At 47.7% G+C, this 11,517-nt stretch overlaps 1 protein-coding gene across 1 annotated transcript in view; it reads right to left on the reverse strand.

Annotated features, from left to right (window-relative positions):
• Nucleotides 1-7,748, reverse strand: part of SRPX2 (sushi repeat containing protein X-linked 2) — an 85,118-nt gene extending 77,370 nt beyond the window's left edge. Inside the window, exon 1 of the mRNA XM_075572795.1 lies at nucleotides 7,426-7,748. The gene's annotated coding sequence lies outside the window, so the exon portion shown is untranslated. The remainder of the gene's footprint in view (nucleotides 1-7,425) is intronic.
• Between the last annotated feature and the right edge of the window lie 3,769 nt (nucleotides 7,749-11,517).

An 11,517-nucleotide genomic window follows, 5' to 3' on the forward strand; every position in this document is an offset into this window, starting at 1 on the left:
TACTGACTGCGTGTTACCCCGCGCACTTCCTACAATACTGACTGCGTGTTACCCCGCGCACTTCCTACAATACTGACTGCGTGTTACCCCGCACACTTCCTACAATACTGACTGCGTGTTACCCCGCGCACTTCCTACAATACTGACTGCGTGTTACCCCGCACACTTCCTACAATACTGACTGCGTGTTACCCCGCACACTTCCTACAATACTGACTGCGTGTTACCCCGCGCACTTCCTACAATACTGACTGCGTGTTACCCCGCACACTTCCTACAATACTCTGCATGTTACCCCGCGCACTTCCTACAATACTGACTGCGTGTTACCCCGCACACTTCCTACAATACTGACTGCGTGTTACCCCGCACACTTCGTACAATACTGACTGCGTGTTACCCCGCGCACTTCCTACAATACTGACTGCGTGTTACCCCGCGCACTTCCTACAATACTGACTGCGTGTTACCCCGCACACTTCCTACAATACTGACTGCGTGTTACCCCGCACACTTCCTACAATACTGACTGCGTGTTACCTCGCACACTTCCTACAATACTCTGCGTGTTACCCCGCACACTTCCTACAATACTGACTGCGTGTTACCCCACACACTTCCTACAATACTCTGCGTGTTACCCCGCACACTTCCTACAATACTGACTGCGTGTTACCCCGCACACTTCCTACAATACTGACTGCGTGTTACCCCGCACACTTCCTACAATACTGACTGCGTGTTACCCCGCACACTTCCTACAATACTGACTGCGTGTTACCCCGCACACTTCCTACAATACTGACTGCGTGTTACCCCGCACACTTCCTACAATACTGACTGCGTGTTACCCCGCACACTTCCTACAATACTGACTGCGTGTTACCCCGCACACTTCCTACAATACTGACTGCGTGTTACCTCGCACACTTCCTACAATACTCTGCGTGTTACCCCGCACACTTCCTACAATACTGACTGCGTGTTACCCCACACACTTCCTACAATACTCTGCGTGTTACCCCGCACACTTCCTACAATACTGACTGCGTGTTACCTCGCACACTTCCTACAATACTCTGCGTGTTACCCCGCACACTTCCTACAATACTGACTGCGTGTTACCCCGCACACTTCCTACAATACTCTGCGTGTTACCCCGCACACTTCCTACAATACTGACTGCGTGTTACCCCGCACACTTCCTACAATACTGACTGCGTGTTACCCCGCACACTTCCTACAATACTGACTGCGTGTTACCCCGCACACTTCCAACAATACTGACTGCGTGTTACCACGCACACTTCCTACAATACTGACTGCGTGTTACCCCGCCCACTTCCTACAATACTGACTGCGTGTTACCCCACACACTTCCTACAATACTCTGCGTGTTACCCCGCACACTTCCTACAATACTGACTGCGTGTTACCCCGCACACTTCCTACAATACTGACTGCGTGTTACCCCGCACACTTCCTACAATACTGACTGCGTGTTAGCCCGCACACTTCCTACAATACTGACTGCGTGTTACCCCGCGCACTTCCTACAATACTCTGCGTGTTACCCCGCACACTTCCTACAATACTGACTGCGTGTTACCCCGCACACTTCCTACAATACTGACTGCGTGTTAGCCCGCACACTTCCTACAATACTGACTGCATGTTACCCCGCACACTTCCTACAATACTCTGCGTGTTACCCCGCACACTTCCTACAATACTGACTGCGTGTTACCCCGCGCACTTCCTACAATACTGACTGCGTGTTACCCCGCACACTTCGTACAATACTGACTGCGTGTTACCCCGCGCACTTCCTACAATACTGACTGCGTGTTACCCCGCACACTTCCTACAATACTGACTGCGTGTTACCCCGCACACTTCCTACAATACTGACTGCGTGTTACCCCGCACACTTCCTACAATACTGACTGCGTGTTACCCCGCACACTTCCTACAATACTGACTGCGTGTTACCCCGCACACTTCCTACAATACTGACTGCGTGTTACCCCGCACACTTCCTACAATACTGACTGCGTGTTACCCCGCACACTTCCTACAATACTGACTGCGTGTTACCCCGCACACTTCCTACAATACTGACTGCATGTTACCCCGCGCACTTCCTACAATACTGACTGCGTGTTACCCCGCCCACTTCCTACAATACTGACTGCGTGTTACCACGCACACTTCCTACAATACTGACTGCGTGTTACCCCGCACACTTCGTACAATACTGACTGCGTGTTACCCCGCACACTTCCTACAATACTGACTGCGTGTTACCCCGCACACTTCCTACAATACTGACTGCGTGTTACCCCGCACACTTCCTACAATACTGACTGCGTGTTACCCCGCACACTTCCTACAATACTGACTGCATGTTACCCCGCGCACTTCCTACAATACTGACTGCGTGTTACCCCGCACACTTCCTACAATACTGACTGCGTGTTACCCCGCACACTTCCTACAATACTGACTGCGTGTTACCCTGCACACTTCCTACAATACTGACTGTGTGTTACCCCGCACACTTCCTACAATACTCTGCGTGTTACCCCGCACACTTCCTACAATACTGACTGTGTGTTACCCCGCACACTTCCTACAATACTCTGCGTGTTACCCCGCACACTTCCTACAATACTGACTGCGTGTTACCCCCGCACACTTCCTACAATACTGACTGCGTGTTACCCCGCACACTTCCTACAATACTGACTGCGTGTTACCCCGCTCACTTCCTACAATACTCTGCGTGTTACCCCGCACACTTCCTACAATACTGACTGCGTGTTACCCCGCTCACTTCCTACAATACTGACTGCGTGTTACCCCGCTCACTTCCTACAATACTCTGCGTGTTACCCCGCTCACTTCCTACAATACTGACTGCGTGTTACCCCGCACACTTCCTACAATACTGACTGTGTGTTACCCCGCACACTTCCTACAATACTCTGCGTGTTACCCCGCACACTTCCTACAATACTGACTGCGTGTTACCCCGCTCACTTCCTACAATACTCTGCGTGTTACCCCGCACACTTCCTACAATACTGACTGCGTGTTACCCCGCACACTTCCTACAATACTGACTGCGTGTTACCACCCAGACTTCCTACAATACTCTGCGTGTTACCCCGCTCACTTCCTACAATACTGACTGCGTGTTACCACCCAGACTTCCTACAATACTCTGCGTGTTACCCCGCTCACTTCCTACAATACTCTGCGTGTTACCCCGCACACTTCCTACAATACTCTGCGTGTTACCCCCCAGACTTCCTACAATACTCTGCGTGTTACCCCGCAGACTTCCTACAATACTCTGCGTGTTACCCCCCACACTTCCTACAATACTCTGCGTGTTACCCCCCACACTTCCTACAATACTCTGCGTGTTACCCCGCAGACTTCCTACAATACTCTGCGTGTTACCCCCCACACTTCCTACAATACTCTGCGTGTTACCCCCCACACTTCCTACAATACTGACTGCGTGTTTCCCCGCACACTTCCTACAATACTCTGCGTGTCACCCCGCACACTTCCTACAATACTCTGCGTGTTACCCCGCACACTTCCTACAATACTCTGCGTGTCACCCCGCACACTTCCTACAATACTCTGCGTGTTACCCCCCACACTTCCTACAATACTCTGCGTGTCACCCCGCACACTTCCTACAATACTCTGCGTGTTACCTCGCACACTTCCTGCAATACTCTGCGTGTCACCCCGCACACTTCCTACAATACTCTGCGTGTCACCCCGCACACTTCCTACAATACTCTGCGTGTTACCCCGCACACTTCCTACAATACTCTGCGTGTCACCCCGCACACTTCCTACAATACTCTGCGTGTTACCCCCCACACTTCCTACAATACTCTGCGTGTCACCCCGCACACTTCCTACAATACTCTGCGTGTTACCCCGCACACTTCCTACAATACTCTGCGTGTCACCCCGCACACTTCCTACAATACTCTGCGTGTTACCCCGCACACTTCCTACAATACTCTGCGTGTTACCCCGCACACTTCCTACAATACTCTGCGTGTTATGCCGCACACTTCCTACAATACTGCACAGAGGCCTCAGAACGATGCTGCTGAGCTCATCTTGTATGGGAGAAGGAGCGGCTCAGTGAGTAAAAGACACTGACTGGCACTGAGTGTGAAGCAGGGGAGCCTGGTTCAATTCCCAGTGTCGGCTCCTTGTGAACTTGGGCAAATCACTTTATCTCCCTGTGCCTCAGGCACCAAAAACATAGATTGTAAGTTCCACGGGGCAGGGACCTGTGCCTGCAAAATGTCTCTGTAAAACGCTATGTATAACTAGCAGCGCTATACAAAAACATGCTATTATTATTATTATTATCCCCCAGTCGCTCCCCTAACACACAGCACACATGTGCTTTACATTTCTGTCCATTTCTTCTTCTTGTTTTTTTTTTTGCCTGCAGTTAGGATTTTCGGCCTCGATTTGCACAGCTTTTAAACACGTCTTCATTTGTAGAACCACTGTTACAAGTACAATTACCTTGTGGACTGGATTCTGTTGAGCTCTAGTAACCCACGTGCTCCCTACACGATATTTAAATTGGTATCTGCTGGTAAGGTGAGAAACACGATATAAAGCAGTAGTGTCGGACTCCCAGGCTCGGCGCTTTGTTGCATCATCGCGTGGCGGCTGTAATGCCAAACACAATGTCTAATGAAATGCCCAGTACCTGGGAATCCCGCGTGTGCGCACATTCACGTCTCCGGCAGGCCTTCCCCATTATCTCTAAGGCTGTACTAGGCGTCTTGCGCGCCTGCCGGAGAGGCGAGTTGTGGTGTGGCCTAGGCAGGGGTGTGCAATCTGGGTGTCGGGGGCATGGTGGTTGCAGAGGTCCCGCGCTCTTCCCCCAAGGCATTTATATGAATGCCAGGAGATCGCGTATGGACTCTGCAACTTCACTTACCTTTTCTTCGGCGACAAGTTGCTGTGGCAACGTGGCGTCAAATGACGCAGCGGGATCATGTGACGTCACGTTGGCATGGCAACGTCACGTGACCCCGCTGCATCATTTGATGCCGGAAAGAAGGTAATGGAGGGGGGGGGGGGGAGGGCGTGAGCAGGGAGGGAAGCAGGCAGGGAAAGATTGTGCACCCCTAGGAGGTGATGGGGAGGCGGAGGCGTGGCCGTGACGTCATGGAGCTGGTTCGACCTCATTGGCTGAACCTCTCACGTGACCAGGCCGTCACTCAACAAAATCAAATAATTTTGTCTGCTCTGCAGTCGCACCTCATCGCGGCACGGCCTTTTGTTCACGCCGCGTGCGCGATGTCACACTAAGTATGGCCACGGCCTAAGCATGAAATGCTTCCACTGCAGCAAGTGATTCTGGGTAATGACATGCACATGCGTATTCACAGTGTGTCACTTTGTTGCGCCTTGTGCATTAGTTCATTAAATGTAAATATCTTAGGAACCAACAGGGTTCCTGGAGCTTAAAATGAGCCTGGTTCAAAATATGTTAAAAATGAGTGAACAAATATGTGAACCATGGTTAGAACAGAAGGGGGGGGCTCATCTAGATCCAAATTTAGGACTATTGTGATGGCAATGTGATGGGTGGGTAGGATTGACCAAGTTTCCATTACTATTGAATAACGTACCCTGACTAGGCCCTGGGCAATCTCTTTATAACCAATCGTTTCTTTGCTTGTTATGATCCTCCCGACTCCTTGGGCCGTGCAGAGTGAGAATTGTTGGTGAGCTGTGTTCCTCCTGGACATTGGATGGACTTCTACTAAGCGGCCGAAGATGACCACATCCCCTCCCCACTCTTCCCCTTTATTTTATTTATACAGTATTGAATGTTGTGTTTAATGTTATTATTTAAGGGCATGTACACAAGTGCGCGTTAAAATATTAGGATTGTTGATGCCTATATTTTGTATTGCGTTCCCTTATCTTCTTCTTTTTTCTACCCCATTTAAAACTGTGAATAAAATATAAGTTGAAAAAAAAAAGAGTGAACAATAGAAAATGTGTAGGGGGAAGAGCTCCTTTACAAATGGTGCGATTAGCCCTGCCAACTCCGATGGTTTAATGTGGCTCTCACCGGTTTGGAGTTAGGGCTTTATTCTGGATAGTCCAATTTTTGGGACAAATTTAAGTCAATGTGGCTTTTTGGCCAAACAGCTGCATCGGACTATATAGAATTACCCACTTAGTCTTGCTAATTGTTGGCATCATCAGTCCAATAAACGTCAATCGACTCTGGCTGCTAAAAATCAGTATAAGTATCTAGAATCCCCCAAATATTTATTTATTTATAAAATGTGTTACCAGGAAGTAATACATTGAGAGTTACCTCTCGTTTTCAAGTATGTCCTGGGCACAGAGTTATGATGACAAATACATGGTTACAAATACACTGTTACATGCTGTAAGTGAACAGGGTATATATACATTATATACCAGACATTTTGCATGCACAGTTAGAGATAATATATATTATAGGCGTATGTAACAGTTACAGACCAGATTAAAATGTGATACAGCTTTAGTTTTGAAAGAACTTAGACTGGTGGCGGCTGTGAGAGTCTCCGGTAGCCTGTTCCAGTTGTGAGGTGCACGGTAAGAGAAGGAGGAGGATAGTTTGGTCCTTCGAGGTCGATGCGCTCAGCTATGTAACAGCTCTACAGAGTTCAGAGCAGGTACAAACATATGTTTTGAGGCACCTACTTCAGAACCGTGTACATGGTTCACAAGTTTAGGGGTCATGAAAGGTCGTATGATTGTACGTGCTCTGAACTCCATGGAATAAAGTGGAGCAAACGTTCAGTTTCCAGAGTGCCTCCTTTTTCCAACTTGTATTGTACAATAACAACAACATTATCCGGATCCAGGTTGGGATGCTGGGATCAACAATGAGTTAAGAGCTAGCATTATACATCCTTCATACCGGGTCTATGAGTATTGGTTTGTATGTATGTACAGTATACCTTTATTTGTATAGTGCCATCCACGTACATAGTGCTTTACAGCAGTAACACATGACAACATATTAATGGGAATAAGAGCTTCAGGCATAAAAGTAACATTAGGAAAAGGAGTCCCTGCCCTGAAGAGCTTACAATCTAAGTGGTAAGTAGAGAGAATTTACAGAGTACATTAGGAGGGGGTTCATATGAGGTGTATAGTACCAGCCAACGGAGCCACCCAAATGCCTCATTAAAGAGATTTGTTTTAAGAGAGAGGGTGCCAGTTGGTTTTCCATTTGACCCTATGGCAGAGATACAAAGTTGTTACATAGCTGAGCACTTCCAGCTCATTGGCACTCGCATATAAGATGCATCTGATGCTAATTCACATGCTCCCATAGCCACGCTTGCTTACCAGATCCTCCACTGCTAATAAATCTCCAGGATTCCTTGCAGTACAAGCTCCTGTCTTTTGTCCGGACACAGCTGCCGGAGCCCAGATGTTCTGCTGCCTGAATCAGCCAGAGTTCTCTGATGCTATAAAGTCAGAGGGGAGAGGGAAGGATTGGGGGGCGGAGGAGACAGCAGTCCAGTTGCCAAACAGCAGCTTGGCTGAGTCATTTGGGTGATATAACAACAACTCATTGAAGGAAACCACATAAAGAAATAGACACCCCTTTTAAAGCTAAATCCCTCCTCCTCTGCCCAGCTGTACCTCAAGAGAATGAATAACTCTGACTAAAAACGGCAGAGCATGAAATATGAAACATGTTCAGTGGTCCGTTCTCTGTGAGATTTCACTGTGTATCTCCCTTTACATGAACGTGCTTACAAGGTCATTATATCTCCTGTACATGTCTCTACATAAACATGTCAATTAAAATCCGCACGTGATTCTGGAAGATAAGCAAAAACCCTGTATTAAGTGAAAAACAAACATGCGTATGTACGTATGTATATCTTTATTTATGTAGCCCCCTTTCCCCCTGTGTCAGGGCGACTATGTGTGCTGCTATACCTGAGTGGCAAACAGGAGGCCTGATCCTCCGCCACTGGGGAGGCTGGGGTGTATGTATATCTCCTAAACAGCGCCTCCACTTGAGAAGGATCCTCACATAGTAGGATAGCCCCTCCCAAGACAACATGCCCAGTAATACACACACAGAGTATGGGGAACAGTATTTACTGGGAGGTAATAAACTGACAATAACAGGAACAGCGATAGATAGATATATACCGACCGGCGGAATATCCCCACAGTACTGGACACCAGTGTCCAGACCCCAAAGGCTTTTCCCACACCCAAGTGTGGGACAGCGCTGCCCACGTGAATGTTGGTGCACTTATGAGGATACCTTCCCGGGCGCTCCAGCCCCCGGGTGCCGCTGGGTAGTAATTGGCAACCGATCAGTCTGTTCCACCGATGATCCGCCTCCACGTTGGGTGGACCCCGGTAGGAGGGTCCCACCTCTAAGAGTCTCTGTAGATAGTGTGGTCTGGTCCCAGACAACAGGCTGCATCTGCTGCGTAGAGGCCTTCTGTGTCCCTAGCACTATAGAGGCTAGTGAGGGCAATGTCCCTATCTAAGGGGCCTGTCCCTGTAGCAGCCACAATCTGGTTTGGCCTCAGGGTCTACCTTGGGCCTAAGGGGTTAAGCTAGGCCTAGTCCAGGGAAGCACATCTCCCTGGACACAACCTCTCAGCTTCAGCTGCCTCTGCAGACTGGCGTGGTCCTCCTGACCGCGCCAAATGTATCAGTGTGTTGCCGAGATCCTGACAGCCCTATTGGCTGTATTCCCCCCTGTGGTGTGCACCCCTGAGGCTGCTGGGACTTGTAGTTCCCCTGCTGAGCTATGGGTGTAATGGCCGCCGCTTGCATTATACTGCACATGCGCAAGGTGTACAAAGATGGCCGTCGCAACTCCAGATACCATCTACGCATGCGCGAACCTTCTCTGCGCATGCACGCGCACAAACAAAATGGCGGTGCCCTAGGCGGAACACCCGTGACCCGCTCGCCTGCTCACAACTCCCTGCAGCAACCACACAGCGGTCCCCCCTCACGCAGCCCGGAGGTAAGAGGGCGACCTGGCTACATCTATATAGCGCATCCATGCACATAGCGCTTTACAGCAGTGGTATGTGTGACGTAATAGGAGACATAATGGGAACAAACACTTCATACATAAAAGTAACATTAGGAAAAGGAGTCCCTTCCCCGAAGAGCTTACACTCCAGAGGGGCTGTCATCCTGCTTTTTGGGACCAAAATTTTTGTTTTTCACCTAATATAGTGTTTAGCCTCTATCACAGTGTGCGGATATTTCCACATGTTATACTGTACACCAGGTGTACAGGTGTACTATACCAGGTACTATACCAGGTACTATACCAGGTACTATACCAGGTGTACAGGTGTACTATACCAGGTACTATACCAGGTACTATACCAGGTACTATACCAGGTACTATACCAGGTACTATACCAGGTGTACAGGTGTACTATACCAGGTACTATACCAGGTACTATACCAGGTACTATACCAGGTACTATACCAGGTACTATACCAGGTGTACAGGTGTACTATACCAGGTACTATACCAGGTACTATACCAGGTACTATACCAGGTACTATACCAGGTGTACAGGACTTTAACATGACATTGGTTGTATTTAAGTGTACTGGGCATGGACGGGAGTGATGGGGGGTGGGCATTGGTGAAGATTTGTGTCATGGGTGGGCTTTGGGGGAGAGGGGGAGAATTGGTGGGTGAACTGGGGGGAGGGGGTAATGGCGGTGACAACTAGGGGGGGTAGACTGGATGGAAAGGGATATGGGGAGGCCAAGGAAAGGGGGTGGACGTGACTTTCATTTGACTGAAAATGAATGTCCCTAATTCACCCCGGGGGACCAGTGCTGGGTTTCAAGGTCGGCCCACAGGAAATGTGTAATAACCTGAAATGTCTCCGTCTGCATCCAAATTATTATTATTTCCGTGCAAAGAAATGTAGGCACAAAGGGTGTGCACTAAAAAGGCGTCTTTACCACCACGGCTAAGCGGCCGGAACGGAAACATCGTGGGGACGCTCTTATTTCTACCACGTATCTTGATTGGTAGAGTATTTTTATAGTGTTTAGAGGAAAATGAAGTTGCTATTTATCAACCCCAAAAATGTGTTTGATGCACAAATGTTTCATTGTGGAGGTTATGAAAATATATTATTTATCCAGTATGACTTGAATAAATGACACTAATAATTGATGTATACAAATACTAGCTATAAATAAACAATGCACAGAATTGGGTTGGAATTTAACTTGGATCAATCAAGTATTCTTCATGATGCTGTGCATCAAAACAACAAATTGTGCATCATATGGAGGAAGTCATGTTTGGTAAAAGAGTGACTATGCAGGACTATTTATTTTCCATTTTTGTGGTTCCCGAACCACATCCGTTGCATTTATATGGTTTAAAACAGATTGGTTTTACTTTAACATATGATTTCCTGAAAATATGTGTCTATTTTTGTCTTTTTGTGGACTTATTTGCTTTTGAATATTCCACTGAGCATTATAAAAGCTGTACATGTCTGGCCATAGAAAGTTTGTGAAGGCCTCATTAAGTTAAATGTACAGTATGTATGTATGTATGTATGTATGTATGTATGTATGTATGTATGTATGTATGTATGTATGTATGTATATCTTTATTTGTATAGCGCCAGCCATGCACATAGCGCTTTAAAGCAGTAACACATTTGACATAATAGGAATAAGCTCTTCATAGATAAATGTTACATTAGGAATTGGAGTCCCTGCCCCGAAGAGCTCACAATCTAAGTCAGTGTTTTTGAACCAGGGTTCCCGAGCATCCCTAAAGGGTTCCCTGCAATTTGAAAATTGTATTAAATACAGAGGAATTTACAATGCATCTGGTCTCAGGCGCGCTATTAGAGAGGGTTGGGGTTCCTTACAATGCATCTGATCTCAGACGCGCTATTAGAGAGGGTTGGGGTTCCTTACAATTCATCTGGTCTCAGACGCGCTATTAGAGAGGGTTGGGGGTTCCTTACAACACATCTGATCTCAGAAGCGCTATTAGACAGGGTTGGGGTTCCTTACAATACATCTGATCTCAGACAAACTATTAGAGAGGGTTGGGGTTCCTTACAATACATCTGATCTCAGACACGCTATTAGAGAGTGTTGGGGGTTCCTTACAATGCATCTGATCTCAGACACACTATTAGAGAGGGTTGGGGTTCCTTACAATACATCTGATCTCAGACACGCTATTAGAGAGTGTTGGGGGTTCCTTACAATGCATCTGATCTCAGTCGTGCTATTAGAGAGGGTTGGGGTTCCTTGCAATGCATCTGATCTCAGACGCGCTATTAGAGAAGGTTGGGGTTCTTGCAATGCATCTGATCTCAGACACGCTATTAGAGAGGGTTGAGGTTCCTTACAATGCATCTGATCTCAGACGCGCTATTAGAGAGGATT

This window comes from Ascaphus truei, chromosome 16 (assembly GCF_040206685.1).
Source record: "Ascaphus truei isolate aAscTru1 chromosome 16, aAscTru1.hap1, whole genome shotgun sequence".
NCBI lineage: Eukaryota > Metazoa > Chordata > Amphibia > Anura > Ascaphidae > Ascaphus > Ascaphus truei.